Source organism: Oryx dammah, unplaced genomic scaffold (genome assembly GCF_014754425.2).
Source record: "Oryx dammah isolate SB20612 unplaced genomic scaffold, SCBI_Odam_1.1 HiC_scaffold_25, whole genome shotgun sequence".
NCBI classification, from domain to species: domain Eukaryota; kingdom Metazoa; phylum Chordata; class Mammalia; order Artiodactyla; family Bovidae; genus Oryx; species Oryx dammah.
This window is the reverse complement of record NW_024070209.1, coordinates 65,380,770-65,387,349: the sequence shown is the minus strand read 5'-3', so window position 1 is coordinate 65,387,349 and position 6,580 is coordinate 65,380,770. Positions and strand designations below refer to the sequence as shown.

Genomic DNA, 6,580 nt, shown 5'->3' with positions numbered 1-6,580 from the left:
AAAGAATCTAGGATTACCTGAGTCAGCCTTGAAAAGGCAATGCTTTTTGGAAAAGTATATTTTTTAAAAAAGAGAGACACTACCTGGAAATTAATCAAGGGAAAATTTATTTATTTACTTTTTTGGAAATCATGAGGTTTTTTTTTTTTTCATTTTTAAAAAATGTTTATTTTTACTTTATTTTGCTTTACAATACTGTATTGGTTTTGCCATACATTGACATGAATCGGCCATGGGTATACATGAGTTCCCAATCCTGAACCCCCCTCCCACCTCCCACCCCATATCATCTCTCTGGATCATCCCCATGCACCAGCCCCAAGCATCCTGTATCCTGTATCGAACATAGACTGGTGATTTGTTTCTTACCTGATAGTATACATGTTTCAATGCCATTCTCCCAAATCATCCCACCCTCTCCCTCTCCCACAGAGTCTAAAAGTCCATTCTATACATCTGTGTCTCTTTTGCTGTCTTGCATAGAGGGTTATCATTACCATCATTCTAAATTCCATATATATGTGTTAATATACTGTATTGGTGTTTTTCTTTCTGGCTTACTTCACTCTGTATAATAGGCTCCAGTTTCATCCACCTCATTAGAACTGATTCAAATGTATTCTTTTTAATGGCTGAGTAATACTCCATTGTGTATATATACCACAGCTTTCTTAAAAATATAGAACACTTCATGAATTTGCGTGTCATCCTTGCGCAGGGGCTATGCTAATCTTCTCTGTATCGTTCCAATTTTAGTATATGTGCTGCCGAAGCGAGCATGATTTGTCTTTATCTTAGAGAAATCTTTTCCAAGAAACAGAAGTTTGGCACAAGGCAGGGGAGCAAAGCATTTGAAAATTAAAGATAACACTGTTTTGTCTTCATCAGTTCTTATATCTGAGTTACTAGATACTATGGGTGTCCTTTCAGTTTATTTCTGTCTGATGAATCTCTATATCTTCAGTACCAGGGACATAATAGACACTCAATTAACATTCAGTGAAGTACTTTTTATACATTAGATACGTTCTGGAAAGGTGAATAAATCAAACTTTGTAAATGAAATATGATTTAACAAAGAATGCATATTGTAGATTAAACCTTCTTTTCTCATCATCTCTGATTCCTTGTTGTTCTTCCCCAATATTCCCTGTGTGTCCCTTCTTTGATGTGAAACAATATGAATGGTTCCATTGAGTCTAGTGGGATATGAGCACAAATGATTGGTGTTACTTCTTCTTTTTTTTTTTTTTTTGGTGTTACTTCTTGTCTGAGACAATTTTGAGCTGGTGTGAATTCCTCCTGTTCTCTCTCCCCATGTGGAGGAGGGGTGGGATGGCAGCAGAGGAGGGGGCTGAGTGGGCCCAGGAAACAGCGTGGTTCCCTGAGTCACTATTGGAAGAGAAATAAGAAGAAATGCTTCCTTTGCCTCAAATAGCAGCAAGAGTGAGAAGTAAACCACTGATGTATTAACCATGAAGGTTTCAGGATTTATTTGGCATTATGATAGAACCTGGGCTTCCCCAGTGGTTCAGCAGTAAAGAATCCACCTGTAACACAGGAGTTGCAGGAAATGCAAGTTTGATCCCTGGGTTGGGAAGGTGCCGTGGAGGAGGGCATGGCAACCCACTCCAGTATACTTGCCTGGAGAATCCCATGGACAGAGGAACTGGTGGGCTATATAGTTCATGGGGTCACAAAGAGTCAGACATGACTAAAATGACTGAGCACACATAGTAGAACCTAGTCTATCCTGATATGGGGAGCAAAATTTTCCATCCCCAAATATCTCTTTGGCATATGCATTTTGAGCTGTAAACAATCAAGACCCAAAAGACTCAGGAAGGAACTTTGACTTTGCCCCTAACTACCTGAAAGAATGTAGATAGAGGAAGGGAGGGAAGGGAGCCATCTAGGAAGGGAGCCATCACAATAGAAAACTATAATTTGAACTAGGTGTGTAGACAGGGAGGAATCCAGCAAATTCTGTTTGTTAAAATTCTTCTCTGTGTCTCAGTGTCTCTGCATGGCCCAGCAAACATTTGCTGTTCCATCTTCTTGTCAACTTCCTTTTTCCCCTTTGAAGTCCCAAATCACTACCCCGAACATCCTTTTTTTTTTTTTGTCTTTAACTAAAGATTTAGGTGATGGCTTCAGCCATTTTGGTGCGTTAGTCAGTTTTCCTAGTCTCTTCCAGGGATACATGTTACTAAACTTCTGTTTGATTAATTTGTTAATCTGTTTTGTGTCAACTTAATTCTTATGCCAGCCAGAAGAACCTAGAAGGGGAGAGGAAAATTATTCCCCAGCACTGAGTAAAAAATACCTCCCTTTCTCCTTATGAAAGAGGAGAGTAGTTGAGGAGAGTAGTTGGGAGTATGACTAGCACTTGTGTTTCCCAAACTTGAGAATGTACAGAACACTTCTCACAGGAATAAAGAAAAAGCTTCTTGGAACTTTTTATTTAATGATTGTTTTAGATAAGTACATGCATGAAATTAAGGAAAAATTCTTTTGCTTATAGCTTTTATGTAACTTTAACACCCCTGCCCAATTAAAAATCATATAGAAAGGCTAAATCAATTTATTTTGTAATTGGTAACACTGTTGAAATGAAAGAGTGTACATTATCCTTAGTAGTTGCAACATATAATGTCAAGTTCAATTTTACATATTATCTGTTTCTCTGTGTTGACTAAAGTGACTCTCTTATTGCAGAGAAAGCCTGATTGCATAAGAATGCTATGGAAAATTGCTTTAAAAACTGCAGGCTCTTGTTTGGTAGTTCAGGATAATTGGACCTTTCTCTTATCCCATACTCTGCCTTGAGGCAATCCTCAAATGCCCATTTCAAAAGGCACCTCCTACTCACTCTATTAGCTGTCTCCTTCATTAGCAGAAAAGGTTAGTACTGTATTGTTAGTTAAACCTGCATTAAGTGGATAGCTAATCCAATTACTGTTTGAATTAAGACAGAGTAAGTATTTGTTGTGCATTTGCTACCCTGTTTCTTGCTAATCAGCATTTCTAAGTGCTTCACAGGAACTCGGGATCCACCCAGTGAATATGCTGCTTGCAGTGGTTTGGTCCAGAGTGCCAGAACAAGGCTCTTCTGGGTTAGGTGTGCCCAAAGGCCTATCATGGATCATTACTTTGGACGCTTGAGAACATGTCCAGAAAACTAAGAGTTTATGGACTTCTAATTAGTATAATATTTGAATTCAGGCTTTTGGAATCAGACAAACCTGGATTCTAATCTTGAGGTTGTGTGGATTCTAATCTTGAGGTCATCATAGAACCTTGGGCAAATGACTTACCCTGCCTGAGTCCCTGTGTATTTGTTGGAAAGTGGACATAATGCCTATTATGGAATATTGGGATGACTCGATGCGAGTTACATGTTCAGCAATGGTGCATGATGTCATTCACTAAATGGAAACCATAATTGCTACTTCCCTAGTTGAGTTACTTTTCTTCTGAGTCTATCTGGCTGGGTCAGTCTGTTTTCCTTCATTTTGTTTTCCTATTCTAACATACCAAGATGGTTTCTAAGAAAAAAAAAAAAAGATATCCATCGGCAGAGTATTAACCTTAAAAATAATCTAGTTTTTGTTTTGTTTAATCTCCTGGCTAGCTGCATTAGTCTTTGGTAGACTATTTTTGGGGAGGGCGGTGGCATTTAGCTATCACTGTGGTAATCTATTGGAGAAGGCAATGGCACCTCACTCCAGCACTCTTGCCTAGAAAATCCCATGGGTGGAGGAGTCTGGAAGGCTGCAGTCCATGGGGTCACTGAGGGTCGGACACGACTGAGCGACTTCACTTTCACTTTTCACTTTCATGCATTGGAGAAGGAAATGGCAACCCACTCCAGTGTTCTTGCCTGGAGAATCCCAGGGGACGGCTGAGCCTGGTTGGCTGCCGTCTATGGGGTTGCACAGAGTTGGACACGACTGAAGTGACTTAGCAGTAGCAGCAGCAGTGGTAATCTATACTTGACATTTTCCTGTTTTGTCATTAGTTTTCCTCTGTCCCAAGGAGTTCTAAAGAGTAATGTCTAGTTTATAAACTCTGAACCTGATGTACGTAACTCTTCCTTTTCCTAGCCTCCACCAATGTCATGGTGCTACCCTCATGGGACTTGTAATTTCAAGCTTTTAACATATCTAAGTCCAGAAATGGGGAGGAAAGGGAAGAGATCGCGAGAGGCTCAACATATCCTATGATTAGTTCCTAGCTTAGACTCCTAGGAAGGTTAGCTCGTATAATGTAGTCATTTACCCAGGAGTGTCCCGAATCTCTTCATTTTGTTGAAGAAAGAGAATTTCAGCTAATTGAGCAATGGAGATTCATGAAGGCCAACCAATTTTATCTTCTAAAAATAATGCCACAACTTTTGAAAATGTTGGAGGCTAACAAACATCTATGCTTTACCGTGAACTAATTCTTTTAGGTTCCTTTCCTCTGAACACCTAGCTTGGCTTACTTGTCTATGAAGAAAGGATAATTTTGATTGATGGGAAGGAAGACAGAGAACTTCAGATTGTGGAATAGTATGGGAGTTGAACTGACCTGGGCAGATTCCTGTGTGGGGGGCTGAGGTCACCTTGAGGCCAGAGGCCCTAGAGGAGACGGACACTAATAAAGGTATAAAGAAGTGGAAGATGTCAGAGAGAAACTTTTTATCATCAATAAAGTCTCTTGTGACATTTGCTTAAAGTTGTTCCTGCTACCAGGAAAGGAGGCATGGGAAAAGTTAGGAAAGAGAAAATCTTTTAGCTTTTCTTTGGAGACTTCTTACATCCTGTCCCTTTTCTCAGAGGGAACCTTGAGCACATCAAAATCTTGACTTTGCATTCTCTTATCTGTAAAATTGGTTGAAAGTTCTTGCTGTACATTTAACAGGAAGGCTATAGAGATGACATGTGAAGCAGCTTTAGAAAGGCAAAATGCTATGTAAATGTGAGGACTTACCACATTGGTTCTGGTGGTAGACTTGGAGCCCAGGGAGACCAGCTCTTTCTCTCTTGCCACTAGCAAGGAATTCTGGGAAGTGCATATTGCTTTGGCACGACTGCAGGAGAAACTTCTTTATTCCTTTTCAATCCCATCCTCACCTGTGAGGTGGAACCTTTTAATGGACAGCCCTTTTTTTGTGTGGTTTCTCTTCAAGGAGTGAAAAAAAAAAAAAAAAGAACTGAGTCTTTACTAACATTTTTCCCTTTGATTTTTTTCCCCTTTTGGAAAAGGGATAAATTTTGCATCCTTTTCAAGTTCCTTCCAGGTCCTGCTGAGCACCTGGGTGGAGTTTCTGAGAAAATCAAACCTGATTGTTGAGCATTGAAAACTTCTGTAGACTGAGCTGAGGATTACCTAGGGCACAGCAGTGTGATTCCTCTGCAAGTGTCGATGAACCCAGGACCATGCACTGCTTTAGGCTAGACATCAGGTCTTGTGATGGAGGAGGACTTATGAGTTCTGTTCCTGCCTCTATTATTGCTTGCTGTGTGATATAAGGCAGGCATCTTTTCCCCTACTTGCCTTTCCTCATCTGCAAAATGGGGAAAATACCAGTGCCTTCATCAGGCAAAGTATTAAATGAATGAGGTAAAATGACTCAGACAGAGTGAGCACTCAATAATGTTAGCTGTTATGAGTATCTAGGGATCCTTTCTGTTTGGAGAGGCTGAGGCTGGGGAACTCCAGGCTAAAGATTTAGGTCCCTATGCAAAATAGAAAGCAACCTGAAACTGAGATAAAGCCTTAAATTCTTGATGACAATGGGAAAACAGAACTTGACGAAGCTGATTTTGATGCTAACTTTAGATACTCATCTGCTCCAAGATGAGGCCTGACCTACATAAGATGCCAAGCCCTTGTGTTGGCAGCTATGTATGTGCTTGACTCTCTGGAAGATTTTGGGATGGATTTTCTATTGCTGTGTTGAAATATCAGGGAGAGAGGAAAATCCTATTAAATCTAAATACTCCCCATTTTATGGGTTAAGACAAAAGAATGGATGAGATGTCAACATCAGATGGAGTATCCCAGGGAGTGGACTGTCAAGGATTTAGAACTTTCAAATGATCTTATTTTCCACTCATAACTTTATTTTTAATATAATCCCATGCTATCTCTGCAGAAAAATACCACTTATAAATGATGACTCTGAAAAAGTTATTTGTTAAAATTCAAATAACTTGAAGCAAACACTTTTCTGCACTTGACATTTGTTTGGCTCATTTTCCTTTATCTGTACAGTATAATAAAGTCACTTGTAATCACATGCACCACAGCTCAGAATACATCTTATCTTTTTATCCTAGAGCTTGTTATTTGATTTTTTGTGTGAAACGAAAAACTTTATTTTCTGGGGTGCTGACTCCATCATTAGAATCTTCCTGAACTGTGGCTGGAATCAGGCTTTCTGTACTTCCAAAGTGGGATTACCACTCTGGAAATGAAGACAAAGGATTCCTGTGATCCTCTCCTTTGCTAGCTGCTTCTTCACTAGCAGTGGGACTGCAGAAGGAAGTGGTGGTGGTGAAGGATGGGGTGGCTGGTGGTATCCATTCTAGGG

General features: G+C 39.9%; 1 non-coding gene across 1 annotated transcript; it reads right to left on the bottom strand.

Annotated features, from left to right (window-relative positions):
- Positions 1-673: 673 nt before the first annotated feature.
- LOC120852380 lies at positions 674-780 on the bottom strand. The gene has a single exon (XR_005718554.1). It is a non-coding gene; the product is annotated as a U6 spliceosomal RNA (small nuclear RNA).
- Positions 781-6,580: the final 5,800 nt, after the last annotated feature.